Source organism: Gossypium arboreum, chromosome 2 (genome assembly GCF_025698485.1).
Source record: "Gossypium arboreum isolate Shixiya-1 chromosome 2, ASM2569848v2, whole genome shotgun sequence".
Lineage (NCBI taxonomy): Eukaryota > Viridiplantae > Streptophyta > Magnoliopsida > Malvales > Malvaceae > Gossypium > Gossypium arboreum.
The window spans coordinates 64,045,953-64,063,980 of NC_069071.1; the positions used below are offsets into that span (position 1 = coordinate 64,045,953).

The window sequence follows — 18,028 nt, forward strand, 5'->3', positions numbered from 1 at the left end:
AATCTACCCAAGACAATGTGAAATTTGAAGGCATCATCTGCTTTGTCTACATTCGAATAGGCTTCAACCAAGCACTCGCTCACAAAACACCTTTTGAAGCCTGGTTCGGGTTCAAGCCATCATTGGCTCATATGAAAGTCTTTGGTTGTCTATGTTACAGCCAAGTACCAGCTGTAAAGAGGGACAAGTTGTCTAAAAGAGCTGTTCTTGGTATTTTAACCGGGTATAGTATGGCCAAAAAGGGTTATAGGATCTTTGATCCTTTAACCAACAAAATCCAAGTGAGCAGAGATGTAGTGTTTGATGAGAAGGCTTGTTGGAACTGGGAAAGAAATGAACCTGAAGCCATTCCTGAAGAACTTGTGACAGATCAGTTTGAAGCTGATCAAAATGATCCAAAGATGGATGTTGATGATGAACCAGTCAGGGGTATAAGGACTTTGGCTGATGTTTATGAAAGGGCTCATGTTGCACAAGAAGAACCATGCTGCTTTGAAGAGGTTGAAGCACACCAAGGCTGGAAGCAAGCTATGGGTGATGAAATTGCCATGATTGAGAAGAACAATACATGGGAATTGGTTCCTAGACCAACCAATAGAAAGGTTATTGGAGTAAAATGGGACTATCGAGCCAAGCAGAATACAGATGGGAGCCTAAACAAGCTTAAAGCTAGGCTAGTTGTGAAGGGCTTTAGCCAAAAGTATGGCCTGAACTACATGGAGACATTTGCACCAGTGGCCAGGCTAGACACCATCAGATTGCTGATTGCCTTAGCAGCTCAGAAGCAGTGGAAAATCCACCAGCTCGATGTGAAGTCTGCATTTCTCAATGGCTTCCTTGAAGAGGAGATCTACATTGATTAGCCTCAAGGCTTTGTTGTGTCAAGCAAAGAAGACATGGTATACAAATTGAAAAAGGCTCTGTGTGGCCTAAAACAGGCACCAAGGGCCTGGTATAGCAGGATCGACAGTTACCTGGTCAGCTTGGGGTTTGAAAGGAGTTCTAGTGAGCCAACTCTGTATGTTAAGAAGAACCAAGCTGAAACACAGCTTATTGTGTCCCTCTATGTTGATGATCTTTTAGTGACAAGAGGAGACCAAAATATATTGGCTGTTTTTAAGGCCAAAATGAAAGAGATGTTTGAAATGTCTGATCTAGGGCAAATGACCTACTTTCTTGGAATAGAGGTGCAGCAAACTCATAGTGGAATCTTTTTGGGGCAGAAGACATTTACTGCAAAAATACTAAGCAAATTCTCTATGGAAAGCGCAAACCAACAAGCACACCTATGGTGTTGGAGCAAAACTATCAAGTCAAGAAGGCTATGAACAAAGTTAGTGAAAGCGATTATAGGAGTCTAGTTGGTTGCTTGTTGTATTTGATGACAACCGGACCGGACATCATATATCTTTGTTAGTGTCTTTGTCAAGATTTATGCATTCTTTGCAACAAACAACACCTTCAAGCAGCAAAGAGAGTGCTCAGGTACATCAAAGGCACCCTGAGCTATGGATTGAAATTCAGCAGGAATGAAGACCTGAAGCTAATAGGCTACACTGACAGTGATTGGGCCGGTTCAAAAGATGATATGAAAAGCACCTCAGGGTATGCTTTTACCCTTGGTTCAGCTATGTTTTGCTGGAGTTCCAAGAAGCAATCAATTGTTGCTCATCAACAATGCAGAAATTTGAGTATGTGGTCATTCTTTGGAGCGATAAACCAAGCCATCTGGGTTAGAAAAATCCTTGGTGATTTAAACCTATATCAAAAGGAAGTAACAGAGATCTTTTGTGATAACAAGTCTGCTGTTGCAATTGCAAAGAATCCTATCTTCCATGGTAGAACCAAACATTTCAGCATTAAGTTGCATGTGGTAAGGGAGATGGAACAAGCTCGAGAGATAGAGCTGGTTCATTGCAATTCAGAAGACCAAGTTGCTGATATTTTTACAAAGGCCCTATGTACTTCAAGGTTCATCAAGTTAAGGAAAGAACTTGGAGTTAGCAGCATGGAGACCAACGAGGAGTGTTAGAATGTGGCCTTCCATGCAACTCATGCACCAAACCATCAGACCATGCAGAGCAGGCCAAGACCAGAAGCTGCCGAGCCAAGAGCTAAAGTCTGTTTCCAGTTGTTCATTTTGTCCATTTTGTTACTTTGGTTAATGTAATGCATTCTAGTTCATTTGGAACTATGTTTGTTTTATGTTTGATGTAATTAGGTGCTGATAAATTGATAAATCAGCTTTACCATGTGTGCAAGTTATGTCTATCAAGTTTCAATGTATCTTAGTGGTATTAGGTATACATTAGGTGATGCATTTGACTTATTTTGATCAATCAATGATTGATATATGTAAGGGCTACAAGCCAAAGTTTTCTTTTAATGAAAATCCATTGAATTTCATTCAAGTTTTTATGCTCTATATTTCTTTGCCTTCAAAAACTTCAAGGTTCTGTTCTTTATTCTTAATAGCAAGCTTAAAGCTTGAGCTTTAAGCGTTTTTTTTCCTTCATATTTTATCCGGGTATAATACGTTACTGCTGGTGCTCTGTTTGCAACTCTTACTTTACCCGGTTAAAGTACACTCAAACTCCAACACGGATGCACTATCCAAACTGGACCTTAGATTACTGTCCAGTCCATTGTAGAAAATCAGCATGCGGAGCCACTCTTTCATTCCGTGATAAGGACAGCTCCTTAATAGCAACTTAAATCTTTCCCAAGCCTTATACAAAGTTTCACCCTCCTTCTGCTTAAAATTCACAATATCGCACCTGAGTTAAATAGTTCTGCTGATGGGAAAGAATTTTTGTAGAAACTTTTCAGCTAACTCTTTCCATGTAGTTATGGAATAAAGTTCCAATGAATCCAACCAATCAGCTTTGTTATCACATAAGGAGAAGAGGAACAACCGAAGACAAACAACATTATTAGTGACCCCGTTATACTTGAAGGTATCGCAGAGCTGAAGAAATTGTTTCAATTATTGGTTCGGGTCCTCCATCAGTAACTCTCCACAAACTTATGCTCGTGGTTCAGGTGAATCATCAAATAAAGGGTTCTCCCGAGGTAAGTCAACTACCATAGGTGGATCTTTTTGCATCAGTTGATGATTGTGTCTTAACAATTGCTCCAGATCAGAGTGTGGCTCATTTGGAATGCTCCCACTTCGGGTCATATATTGAAATCAGACACAAAGAATAAAAATTAATGAATAAAAGTTAAAATTGAAAATAGAAAAAACCAAAAAAATAAAAATAAAATTCATATCTATAATTTTCAAATGTCCTATTTATCCTACAGCTTGAACGGGCCAACAACTTAACCACCGCCATATGTGCAAACGTTTGAACTGGAAATACTACTACAAAATATATGAAATTAAAATAGCGATGTCCGTAAGTATGCAGGTTAAATTATAATATAGTATTGTACAACGGGGTATTGAAAGTACTCTGAAAATCGTACCCAAGGTAGGATGGATTAAATCTAAAATTATTTCTACAATAATAGGTTTAAATTATACCCAAGGAAGAATGAATTAAATCTAAAGTTAAGCATAAAAAGACTTATTTTGCAATAAATTAAATCTAAGTTATAAAAATAAAAATTTAATGATTAAATACAAAATGGCTTAAAAACAAACTCATTAAGTATTGAAAAGTATCTACACTACCACTACCTACAATTTTTAATAAGTCTTTTATTCGAGCCCTACACACAAAAACAAACAAATCCATAATTGAATAATATATACTCGCTTATACTAAAAGTAACTCAAAATCAAATATGACATAATAATAAAAATATAAACGACTAGTATTCGACCTAAACATATTAATCAATAACCAATTCAACATGTATATACCATTAAACCAATAATACCTTTATTGATCATTCAGATTTATTTCACATGGATGCCCATTTACGTAATAAAATTTTGGATGCACCCTTAGGTGTTTGCATCTATTTTCATGGGACCAAATCAATTACAAATGATATCAACAGTAAGTTTTACGTTTTTATCCCTATTGATAGATATATTTATACATATCACAAATCAATTTATTAGTTTAGCCGTTATTTACTAACTCTGATTAAACAACGAATACACAAATCAATTAATTTTTTAATTGTATTGTTAATTAGTTGTCATAGTTATTTTATCTAATTACCATAATTATCTTTATTTTAAACCCTTCTTAATTATCAATTGACAACCTATGTAAACGCATCACCCATCACATGTTTATAAACTGTTAATTGATAACTAAAACGAGTTTATGATTAAGATAACTATAACAACCAGTTAACATAATTATTTTATCTATTTCTTATAATAATCTTTATTTTAAACTCTTCTTAGCTTATCAATACAAGTTTAGTTTAACTTTTACAAGATGAAAAACTATTTCTTATTCAGTCAAACATGTATATGAGTTTGCTTGGATCAAATTTTACAAGTGATTTACTTACTAAACTCAAAACGGGCTAAAAACACAATCACCTTCACAATGTTCTGTCAAATTTTCCATTGAGTGCATAGTAAAACTTTAAGCCAGCTAACGTGAATATCATCATGGGCTGGTCTTCAAAATTTTGATGCTCAATCCGTTCGTTGCAAGATAAGTTCATTTAAGTTCATGTCGTTCAAAACTACTGCTAATTTCATCGTACCCATACAAAAGCGCGATTGAGGCAATCCCCCAAAAAAAAAAAACCAAGCGAAGGCCAGTTTCTTGTCTATTGACTCATAGATTACCATTTAAGCTATTCGTGCGAGTTACTATGACTTTTCTTTTCTCCGTTATCTTCAAATCAACCCAGGTCTTAACTACAGAGCATAATTCACTACCTAGGCTTCATTTTTGGTGTTTATAAATTAAATCTCGGTTCTAAGAGCATCTTAATTTACTGATTCAAACATAAACTTGATTTTCCTAGTTAACATTAAATAAATCCGACTTTTAATTCAAAATTTAAAACCACTACAAAAGACCGTGCACAACAACCAAAACATTAGGATCTGGAAACAGAAAAAAATCACAAAAAATATTAATAAATATATACCAGGAGACAGGTAGCGCAGTGCATTTAAGAAAATAACGCACAACGCTGTTTAAAACTGGCTAAAAACAGATTAATTTATGCTTCGGAAACATGAACATCCCTCACTGTTAAATCTGAGAGCGTTCACCAGTAAGAAGCAACTTTAATCTACAATAACTTTAAAATTACTGACAATACTAGGTTTTCAGAAGTGAATTAACTTTGAAAAACAGATCTGGTTCGAATTGAAATTATCAAAATGGCAGAATCCAACTCGTTACAAGCTACAATTCGCTGTGAAAAACGCGTAGCATGCAGATTTTTAATGAATCGTTGGAATTGAAGGTAATTTACGCTTTCGTTGACGCGCCCTTCAGGATTCTGATAAAAGCTACTGAAGAACGCAACGCCTATCAAAAGCGACTGAAAAGAAAAAGTAGAACTTTAAAAAATGGAATACATCAAATAAGGTAGCCTCGGTTGGGTTTTCCGGGCAGGTTATGTCATCTGCTTAGCAAGGGTTGGAGCTTTTATAGCGGTGATTGTGTGTTGCGGGACTGCAAACCCTAAATTTAGAATAAAATGACCAAAAAGCCATTGAGATTGAATTTAGCATCAGTTCGTTGTATGGGCCTAGAGGTTATGGGCTCTTAAATAATTGATACAATAGTTGCGAGCTGTTAAAAAAGAAAATAAAAATAAATAAATAGTGCTCACACGCAGGACCGTTAGATTAAGAAACTACACTCTGCCATTGAACTGTAAGGGAGTTTACAATGATGGAAGCTAGACTAAAGCCTACTTTCTTTTCCATTTTCCTCTTGTTTTTTTTGGCTTATCTTACGTGAGGGAATAAAAATATACAAGCAACAGTTAAATAGTAGATATAAGTGTAATTGTAGTTTATCCAATAATTAATTATTGCAAAGTTTTTCATATGTTCTAATTAATATAAGTAATTAAATTAGTACTAAAATCTTTTTATTAATTGATTTAAAAAAGAAAAGGTATCCCGATTTTAGAAAGGAAATTTTCTCAACCATCAGCCTAGCTAAGACCATCCCAGAAAAATCTCCAACTTGGGAAATTTTCTTTGAATGAGATCCGCCCATTGAGAAATTTCCGGCCCAAGTTCTTTAATATCTTAGACTGAGACAAGCCAGTTTTTTCATTTTCGTTTTCCTTTATTACAAAGAAAGTAGGCGCCCGATCCCATTGGATCAGATTGTTTTCCAACAATTGGGTTGCGGGTCAGGTCAGGAAAGGATGGGTTTAATTTTTCTAAATTACTTGGGTTTGGATGAAGGAACAAGCAGCTTTACTTCAAGATAATTACCAAAAAAAATTTATATATATAATACTAAGTTGTATATCCATGCGATGCAACAATTAATTATATATGTAGGATTAAAAAATTAGTCTACTACCCTAGCACGCTATTGTTTGTCGTCTCTAGCAAAAGTTTTAGGTTTTTCTGTGTTTTGGTTTTTTTGTTATTTGAAGGCAGCATACCACGTAAATCTATTCTTCCAAGATTAGAAGAGTTATTTTCACGTTCGTGATCCATACTTGCACCAATGGAAAACGAATTAGCTCAATTGACGATCAATGAAGAAGAAGAAGAAGTTATGCAAATACAAATAGATCCGAACACGGAAAGAGAGGGGGAGTTTTTTCAACTAGTGGGATGTTTCCTAACAGCCAGCATAATTCACTTTCTAGCAATGAAAAGTACAATGGCGAATCTATGGCATCCTGTTCGGGGTGTTCAAATCTGAGATATGGGGGAGAAAAGGTATTTGTTTCAATTTTTTCATGTTATGGATGTGGAAAGAGTTTTGAAGGGTTCCCCATAGACCTTTAATAACCATCTGTTGGTACTTTATAAACTGCAATGGAAGGAGGATCCATTACAAGTGCCACTAGTATTGACGCATTTCTGGGTACAAATCCATGATGTTCCTATTGGTCTATTTTCTAAGAATCTGGCAGTACAATTGGGTAATTTTTTAGGGAATTTTTTGGAATATGATGGATCGAATCTGGGGAAAGAAAATAAAAATTTTATTAGAATGAGAGCCCAAATTGATATAAGGCATCCTTTGAAAAAGAAAGAAACATATTATGTTTTGTGGGAGACGTTCATATGTCAGCTTTAAATATGAAAGATTATCATTATTCTGTTTCTATTGTGGTCAATTGGGACATAGTGATTTTTTTATGAAGCAAAAATGACACTTGGAGCGAAAATAGCTGAAATAGGTTGGGATTTGTCGTTACAAACACAACCTCGAAGAGCTTTAGCTATGAATAGTATTTGGTTACGTGAGGAAGGGGAGGGGAAATTGGGAGGAATCTGTGAGAATAATAGAGGACTAGGACATGATATGTGGAAGGGGGAAAATAAAGGGAGATGTGGGAAGATTATTGATCTAGTTCTTGGTTTTAATTTGGAAGGGTGATCATTATCTGTTGGTCAACGGAAGGAAAAATTATTGGCAGATCAGGCCCAAACTGCTATGGATCATGATTTGGAAAATGAAGTTTTAATCGGAGAGGAGGGGAAGAAGAGATCTAGGGGGGAGATTAAAGACTTAACAGGAAAAGAAGAGATCAGCAACGTAATGGTAAAAAACAGGAGAATGGTGGAAATTAATCATTTATCATCGGCGGCTGTCAAGAGGCAAGCCAATCGGGAGCATTGAAAATCTTAAGCTAGAATATCCATGGTCTGGGTATCCCACGGACAGTTCGAAGACTTCGACACTTGCTGAAGATTTATAATCCCCAAATAGTCTTCTTTATGGAGACCAAACCTTGTAAAATTCAGATGGAAAGAGTTTGACGGAGTTGTGGTTTTGTAAATAGGATCGAAGTCGGGTTAGAAGGTACTAGAGAGAACTGTGTTTGGTATGGCGAAATGGTATTAATATCTCGCTTCGAAATTTCTCTAAAAGACATATTGATGTGATAGTGGAAGATAACGAAATTAATGACAAATGGAGATATACAGGTTTTTATGGATATCCTTATACACAAGATAGAGATGATTCATGGGCTGTTTTGAAAAACCTTTATAATGATGAGGGTATCCATTGGTTTGTATGTAGAGACTTCAATGAAATTATGTATGGGTTTGAAAAAAAGGAAGGTCTACCTAGAGATGAAAGAAAAATAAAACTATTTCAAAAAATGTTAGAGGAATGTCAATTGATTAATATGGGGTATTCTAGCAGATGGTTTACTTGGGAGAGGGGAAATTTACCGAAGACAAACATACAAGAACGACTGGATAGGGGAGTGGCCAACGTGGAATGGATTTCTATGTTTCCAGAGGTAAAAATTCAGCATCTAGTGCATTCTTTTTTCGATCATTGTCCTTCTTTAATTGATACAAAAAGGGAAGAAGAACGGTGGAAAGGCAATAGATTCAAATTTGAAGCTTGGTGGACATTGGAGGACTTTTTTTTTTGACGAAGTTAAATATATTTTGGAAATGTCATGGCGAACTTATTGCAAAAGCTGTAAATCTTAAGAAATGGCTTGTCTAAATGGGCTGGGAAAATACGAATAACTAGGAATAAGAGAAAAGAATTTTTAACAGCAAAATTATCAGAATTGATTGAAGCTAAAAGGGATGATAATAATTTGGCTGAGATGATTGATATGAAGATTCAACTAAACTTTGAGATTGGCAAGGATGAATGTTATTGGGAACAAAGGGCTCGACTGAACTGGTTAAAATTTGGTGATAGAAACACAACATCTTTTCATAGTCAAGCAACACAGCAGAAGAGGAAAAATATGATTCATAAGTTACAAAATGAAAGTGGATGGGAAACGGAAGACCTACAAGAAATGGATGGTGTTGCACAATCTTATTTTCAGAACTTATTCATAGCATGAGGTAGGGAAAATTATGATCATTTTCTTTCAGGTATAGACCACTGTGTCTATGAGGAAGATAACAGAAAACTTACAGTACAATACACAAAAGAGGAGGTTCGAGAGGCAATGTTTGAAAAGGTATCTACAAAAGCACCAGAGGAAGATGGATTTCCAGCCCTATTTTATCAAAAATGTTGGCATATTATTGGAGAAGAAGTCATCTCTTTTTGTCTACAACTTTTAAATGGAGATATGGAGGTGAGTTCAATAAATTCAACACATATTGTACTTATCCCAAAAATTACCAACCTTTCTAATATGACACATTTTTGACCTATTAGTTTATGTAATGTTCTTTATAAGGTGTTGGCAAAGGCTATAGCAAACTGATTTAGAGGAGTTATTGAAAAATACATTGATGGTGCACAAAGTGCTTTTGTGCCAGGAAGATTAATATCGGATAATGAACTGTTAGCCTATGAAATTTTGCATACGCTAAAATAGAAGAGATTGGGGAAAAAGGGATTTATGGTGGTAAAATTAAACATGAGTAAGGCATATAATAGGGTTGAATGGAACTTTGTTAGGGAGATAATGGTACGATGAGATTTGCTCAAAAATGGATCGAAACTCTTATGAAATGTATGTCCACTGTTTCTTATTTATTAATGGTTAATGGGAATGTTGGAGAAATTTTTCATCCGACCAGCGAACTTCGACAAGGTGATCCCTTGAGTCCATTTTTATTCCTAATATGTGGAGAGGGTTTATCTTGTTTTATGAGACTAGCAACAAGGGAAGGACTTTTAAAAGGTGTCAAGGTTAGTAGAAGCGACCCACAGGTGTCACATTTATTATTTGCATATGACTACATTTTATTTGGGGAGGCAACAAGGAGGGGAGCTTATGTAATCAAGGAGATCCTACGTGAGTACAAAAATTGTTCGAGTCAGTGTGTAAATTTTGACAAATCAACTATCTTTTTTAGTAAAAACACATTGGAGAAAGATAGACGATTGGTTGTTAACTTACAAGGAGTACTAAGTTCAAGTGATTCAGAACGCTAACTAGGTCTGTCGAATATGGTTGGTAGAAGAAAAAATGAATCTTTTCAAGTTTTAAAGGATCGACTAAAACAGCGCATTGATAACTAGAGTGTTAGATACCTATCTCAGTGTGGAAAAGAAGTATTCATCAAGGATGTTCTCCAAGCCATACTGACTTATGCAATGGCTTGTTCCTTACTACCAAAATTGTTATGTGATGATCTAGAAAGTATTACTGCTAATTTTTTGTGGCAAAAGAGACGTGGGAAGAAGGGAATTCACTAGTGTTCTTGGAAAAACCTTTGCATCTTAAAAGAAAACGGAGGTTTAGGTTTTTGAAATTTTAGTCAATTCAACATTGCGTTATTAGCCAAACAAGGTTGGCATCTTTTTAATTATCCAAATTCTCTATTGGCCAGAGTTCTTAAAGAAAAATATTATCTGCATTTAAATTTTCTAAACGCATAGTTGGGAAATATACCTTCATTTACCTGGAAAAGCATTTGGGTAGCAAAGGGTCTTCTTCTTAATGGACTATACTGGAGAGTTAGAAGAGAGAATGAAATTTCTATTTGGAATGATCGATGGATCCCAAGGATAGAAACAAAGGATTGGCAAAATAGAGCAGACAATGATGAACTAAAATTAGTGTCGGATTTAATTGATACCACAAATAAGGCACGAAAAACGGAGTTGATTAAGAATACCTTTCAAACAGACATTGCCCAAAAATCTTGCTAATCCCTCTAGCGGAAGCAGATCATAACGGCTTTCAAGTGTGAAAATGAGAACCTTCCGGTGAATACTCAATACGAAGCGCCTATAAATTATTGCAATATGCTAGCTTGGATCCTAATAGTTATTTATTACAAGCTAAAATCAAAGATTTCTATAGAAAACTATGGAATTTAAAGCTACCATAAAAAATTATAATCACAATATGGCGAATCTCTTGGAACTACATCCCTATTCTAGTCAACCTAAGACACAAACGAGTGACAACAAATGCTAGATGTCTTCGCTGTTGCTACTGGGAAGAGGATAGTAACCATGCCTTTCGGCAATGCCCTAAAATCATGGAAGTATGGAAAAATCTTAATCTCTCTTGTGTCACAACACACATGAATCAAGATATTTAGGATTGGCTAACCTGTGTTTTCAAAAAGGGTACCAATAAACAATGTCGAACTTTTTGTTGTGCCTTATGGTTAATCTTGAGCTCACAGAATCAATTAGTTCATGAGAGAAAAACCACAACAGGAATGGATCTCTCACAGAGAATACAAAGATATATGGCAGAACTTGAAGGATTGAGAGAAAAGAGGCTTACCTTAAAGATGGATAGAATCCATAGTCAAAACGAGGAGATAACCAGGGTACCATACAGTTTAATGCAGCTTTTGATAACAAAAACTCCAAATCGACTTCGAGTCTAGTGATTCGAGATCAGATGGGTGAGTTTTCAACCTCAAAGACGATCATTCATAAGAATGTCTCATCTCCGCTCACAGCAGAGGCATATGCAGGTTTACAAGCCATCAAGTTAGGAATTTCAATGGGTTTAATTTTAGCGACAATAATGAAGGATTCAAAAACAGTCATTAAGAAATGCCAAACGACAAAACCAAAAAAATCAGTTATTAGAGCAATTATTAGAGACATTCAAAGTAAAAGATCTTGCTTTCAAGAAATTGTTTTTCAGTTTATTCACAGATCATAAAACATTCACGCTCATAAACTTGCAAAAGAAGTATTAGAAAAGGGCGAAGAATCATACCTGGTGAGGGAAGTACTGAATTACAATGAATTTGCTCCGGAAGGAAAATGGTCAAGAAGCCCAGATTGAGATTGATTTGGTGGAGGAACTCAAGCAGCACAGATAGCAGGTAAAGGAAAATTTTTGGGGAAATGCTATCATCTAAACAGACGAGACATTTTTGATATGGGAAGATGAAAGATTTATGGCATCCAGGCTATTTGATTTGATTAGGGTAGTCAGTAGGTTTCCTTTTATTATTTCATTTATTGTTTGTTTTCTTTTATCAAGTTTTATTACTGGATTACTCATTAAAAACAAATAGTGAAGCCCACATTTGGTTAATTATTTGTTCCAGTAGGCCTAAGCACAATGTTTTTGGGTAATAGCTTCTTTTGCTTTTATTAATAAATACCCAGTCCATTATTCAAAAAAACATTTATATATATAAATATATTAAATTATTTTTAATTTTTAATATTTTTATGAATGGTATGATAAAATATATAAATAAATTATTCTTTAAAAATTAAGTTACTTTCCATAAAAAATTAATTTAAGTTACTAAGAAAGTATGGAAAAAATTGAAAGGTAGTTATTATAAATTAAAATGTATTTTTATTAGAAAAAGTGTAATTTGATTAGTGACCATGTATAAAGCGAGTTATCATTTATAGTAAAAATAACATACTAAAAATATATAAGATTAAAATTACAGTCATCTCATAAGTGCATTGGTTAAATTGTAATATAGTATAGTTTACAATGAAACATTTGGAAGTAATCTGAGAATCATACCTAAGGGAGGATGGAATGAATCTATAAAAACCTTTTTACAATAATAAGTCTAAATAATATTAATTAAATCCTATATTACGATAAACCATAAAATAAAGTAATGAGAGAGTTTAAATAACTAAAATAAATAAACAAGAAGAACCACAAACAATTAAAATTAATAAACCAATCAGAAAAATTAACTCATTTCAGGGTTTAGAGTGGATTAGCTATCGGTTAACCACTTATTACCTTTTAATCTCTAACTAATTAATCAATTGGTTGATACTCGCTTATCTCTCGACCTCATTTTTTCAACCAAGGTAAACTAAAATTTACTCGGTTCAACTTATCTCCAATCTTGTCTAGCCTATGATAACTTCCTAGGATTGTCAAGCCTAGGGTATAAGAATACGTATTTATACCAACTAATCCTCTCAGGAAATCCAAAATCTCCTGTTAATCTCCCCTAAGGGATTTAGCCACTCATGTTATTCATAATCTCTATCACAATTGAATAAAGCATGTAAAGAACATGATTGAATCAGAAGAGAAACAAGATTAAAATAATCATGGATTGATATCGAATGGAGAACGGAGTAGCAAATTGATTGATTGGAATAATGAAATAGGTCGAATGCAAAGAATAAATAAACTAAAATGCTATAATAAAATAAAATAACTCTTGGATCAAAACCGATTCCAAAAGGAAGACAAATAGTTAAGAAAAGCCCGAAAGAAAGCTAATCTAATCCTACTCTTACACTACTAGGGTTTTTTAGTGTGTCTAAGACAACTTCATTACATCAAACCGCTAAGGTCTTATTTATAGAAGTGTTGGCAGCCCAAATTAGGTCTTCGTCAGGTCCTAGGGCTTCATATAAAGTCGATTGTGCAGAAAAAAATAACCTTGGCATCCTTGGGCATCACGTCAACCTGTGTCGTGCCACAGCCCTTGCATGGTGCGACACGGCATCAATTGTTTGCCTTCTTGGTTCCATTTCATGCTTTGACGGCTCAGGAAACTTGTGCATCACTCATCCCTTGCTTCCACATCAATTGGGCCTATGAGTCTTCATCCTACATGATCAATTTAACATATTAGAATTACCTAAGGCCCATATAGGTCTAATGGGTCACAACACTCATAAAATGTGTCAAAAACACTTATTTTACTAATATTTAATTCTAAGTACTAAATGTAGAAAACATAATATAAAATACTAAATTGCATTAGATGTGATGAATTAATCTATGTCAAAAATTAATTGTTTTTAAAAGTTATTTTGTTTATTTATGTATATATATATCCACAAATCTTAATAAATGTTACCATAAATGATATAGTAAAAAATTATTTCATGTAATTGTAGGACATGTGTAATATTAGAAACAATATTTTATGGTTTATGATTGAAATTTAAGATTCGAATTTGCGTTTTTTAAAAGTTTCATTCCACCTAATAGTTGTTCTTTAATAATGGAAATAATATTACTATATAAAAATAATATTTTGTTAATTATTTGTACAACTATGAAAAACATAGTTTACATTTTGAATTATACATGTAATGTTTTAATATTTTAGTGAACGAAATGATATGAATTTTATGTTGATACTTTTTCTTATCATAATAATCAAATAAATATTTACATTTAAATCTAAGATTTTGTTGAATTAATTTAAAATAATACTGTCTCTAATTTGTTTTAATTACTTAATGCAAATTATATTATAAGTATTAAATTCATATTTATAAATTAATGTATCTTTTCCAAAGTTATTTAATTTGTAGGAAAAAATAATATTTGTTATTTACTTACAGTAGAATAAAAGAATAAATTCAAATTAAAATTGTAAGTATTTACTTATGTTTAATATAAATTAGGACGACTGTTTTAGTAATTATTACATACAAATGTCCTTAATAAATTTAGTAAAAAAATGCATGGGAGGACGTCAGTTTAATTATCTGATTAAGAAAATGCTTAAATTGAAAATTAAACATTACTTTTAAGTTATTAGTGCAATAACAAGAATAAAAAGTTTATTTAACACATATATTTTTAAATAGTTAAACATAAAATAAAAAATAATTAGTACAAATTTAAACATAAAATTTAAAAATAATTAAAAACTCTTGTAAAAAGTAAAATCTCTTCAAAATAAATGAAAAGTTGTTCTTCTCTTCATCACAATTAAGTCATGTGACTGACTAAAAATTATTACTTTCGATCAATTTATAGCTAACCAATTATTAAAACATGTGAAAAAAAAATTAATCCAATCAAACTTAGTATAAACGTGTTATTTAAATGTGCGGAACAAGTTATAATCAATTTTCAAAACACAAAAGTCCAAGTTAGCTGATTTGGCATGTTTCTTTCGTCTTCTATTCTGGCACGGTTTCCTTTGGGTATTTTGTCGTTTTCCAGTGGTGATTTTCTTTTGTATGGTTTGTTCTCTTGTGGATTTTGATAGTGTGGGCATGTGATGGGTGGTAGTGGTGATAATGGTGCGATGTAAAGGGATTTAGCAGGGCTTTGGCTTAATAGTGGTGATGAGGTGGGGTGGATGGTGGATTTGGGTGATTTGAACAATGTGCCTGTGGAAGACTTTTGTGTGGTGGCCAGTTTTCTAACCACTAGCGTGATTCACTTTCAGGCCATTAAGACAACTCTCACCAATCCCTGGCACCCTCATAGTGGTGTCACAATTTCTGATTGGGGGGACAAGAGGTTTCTGTTCTGATTTTACTATGAAATTGACTTTGACATATTTTTCGAGGGGAGTTCCTGGACCTTCAATGGTCATTTGTTGGTTTTTCATCGTCTGCACAAGGGGGATGATCCTTTTATGGTTTCATTGATTTTCACAGATTTCTAGGTTCAAGTCAATAATTTGTTGTCTGGTTTGATTTCGGAAGCCATGGTGTGAAAATTTGGAAATTTTATTGGAACATTCTTAGACTATGATACGAAGGTGATAGGTACTAACTATAGGGGTTTCCTGTGGATTAGGATTCAGATTGACATCAAGGGACTGTTGAAGTGAATAAAGAAAATTATTTTGTCTCAAACTCTCTGTCTTTATGCTCGGTTTCAATATGAACAATTATCTGTCTTATGTTTTCTATGTGGTCAGCTGGGCCACTCAGAAAGGTTTTGTCCTATTCGCATAATTCATGGAAAAAAAATCTACCACTTGAATAGGATCTACCGATTAAGGCTGTCCTTAGGAGGGCTATGGTAGAGATGAGTTTTTGTATTCGAAAGAAGAGTGTTGGTTTCTATAATGATTTGCTGATTACTCAGGCGATTATACATGGTTTCTTCTGCAATAATACATTGGCAAACCCTACGGACATTATTTTAAGGCTGCATTTAGGGGGCATCTGAATTGTGTTCCTGCAGGTAGTGAGAATGACAACTCGAACCTAGACTTCCTAAAAGAGGATTATCTTATGGAATTTAGAGAGGGGAAAAATGATCCCGTAGCTAATTTTTCGATGAAATCGGAATAGTGGTTTCAGGACCACAAATCCAACCCAAAAATATGATTTATTTTTATTTTATTATATGGTTCATAATATGGTAGATATGTCGTGTGAAAATTTGATAAGAAAATTTTATCGATTAAGTGTTTAATTACGAGAAGGACTAAATCGCATAAAATGCGAAAGTTGAATTCTAGTAGCTATAAGGATTAAATAGCTATGGAATTCAAATCTAGAGGTCCTTATATGGTAATTAGACCATTAAATAAAAGTATATAGATTCTTGGTGACTCATCCATGGAAAAATTAGAAAAGGTCAAGGACTAAATTAGAATTTGAAATAATTAAATTAATTAAAAGATGATAAAAGAAAATATCATTTTATTTTTGTCATCTTAACCTAAAATACTATGGAAACTTTAGGGGAGAGAGAGGAAACTTTCAAGGCTTAATTGAGTAAATTTGCTTGTCTCGGTTTTAGTAATTTTGGTATTTTTGAAACTGGGATAACTTAATCTCTCTATTTGAGGGATTAATTTGAAAAGTTATCAAGGTATGAAAAATGGGTCATGGATGTATATGCTGAAAATTAAAAATTTATGGTAGAAAATAAAAGATTATTGATAGATAAACAACTTTTACAAAGTGATTTTTAATGAAAAGTTGTAAAATTTGATGAAAAATTCTAAAATTTTATGAATACATGTGCTAGAAAATTTTTAATGGGGCCTTGGTTAGGCTTGGAATAGGGAGTAATTTTCACAAGTTTCATTTTCCAGGCCTAGGGACAAAATCAAAATTTATGGAAAAGTTAGGGGCAAAATGGTAATTTTTCCTAGGATGTAAATTGAGTCCATTTAAATATGAAATATGTGAAATTGATGATTAAATTCATTTATATAGATCCAGACAACACTAATTCAAGGTTAGATCGAGGAAAAGAAAAAAAATTTGATTAGTACACTTTTTACGCGAAAAAGTGTCAAGGCAAGTTTGTGTAACTTAATTAGACATGAAATTATGTTAATTGAATGTTGTGTTGTATGTAATGCGATTTGTGATGATGTGCTTTACTTGTATGCTATGATGAAAAATTGATACATGCTTGAGATGGTGAAAAAGGGGTTAAGTCCCGATTGAATATTGAGTTCCGATGAGTAGGTGTGCTTTCTTGAAATGAATGAGGTCCTGCATTTGTTGCGGGCAGGATTTAGCTCGGACGAGTAATCCTATTGACCTTGATTTAGAAAAGATTTAGCCCGGACGGGTAATCCCGATATAGTACCTCTCGAGTGTGCATTATGATTAGGGTTTAGCCTAAATTGGTAATCCTAATCGAGCTCCTATGAGCATACATTATATAAATATTTAGCCTGGACTGGTAATCCTGATATATAATATGTGGCTTGAGAGTGTGTTCTTTGAGTAAGTGCCCTAATGGGTACCCTCAAATAAGAAATGACGGATCATGGAACCGTACACCTCGAGTGTACTACTTGAGCATCCATCAGAATTTCAATGATTCAACAGACATAAAACTCTTAACATGGCATGAGGACCTTGAGATGAAATAATAATGACTCGAAAGAATATTGCTTGGTGAGCTCATCTATGTGATTGATAGGAAGATTTTGGTGACTAACATGTTTGATTGAATGTATGTGATTAGGTAATTTAGCTAAATGGATGGAAACATGACATTGTATGCTTAGATTTAATAAACAGGATTGGTAAGTTTAGTTTCTGTTATACGAACTTACTAAGCATGTAATGCTTACTCCATTTTATTTTCCCCTGTTTTATAGTGCTCGAAAGCTCGTGAAGGTTGGAGATCACTGGAGCATCGTCACACTATCAACTAGCTATTTTAGGTATATATACAGTGAAATCATTTTGGTATAATAGCATGTATAGGACAACTTGGCCAATAGTGGCTTGAAATGTTATTTTGTAATCTAACCATTAGAATGGCTAGTAATGGTTCATTTTGGTATGATTAAGTAGATTATTAT

General features: G+C 33.7%; 2 non-coding genes across 2 annotated transcripts; one reads left to right on the forward strand and one right to left on the reverse strand.

Moving 5' to 3' along the window:
• The first annotated feature begins 2,678 nt into the window (after positions 1 to 2,678).
• Positions 2,679 to 2,785, forward strand: LOC128289534 (small nucleolar RNA R71). Its single transcript, XR_008279180.1, has one exon. It is a non-coding gene; the product is annotated as a small nucleolar RNA R71 (small nucleolar RNA).
• A 2,280-nt stretch (positions 2,786 to 5,065) lies between these two features.
• Positions 5,066 to 5,214, reverse strand: LOC128289569 (small nucleolar RNA snoR137). Its single transcript, XR_008279215.1, has one exon. It is a non-coding gene; the product is annotated as a small nucleolar RNA snoR137 (small nucleolar RNA).
• Between the last annotated feature and the right edge of the window lie 12,814 nt (positions 5,215 to 18,028).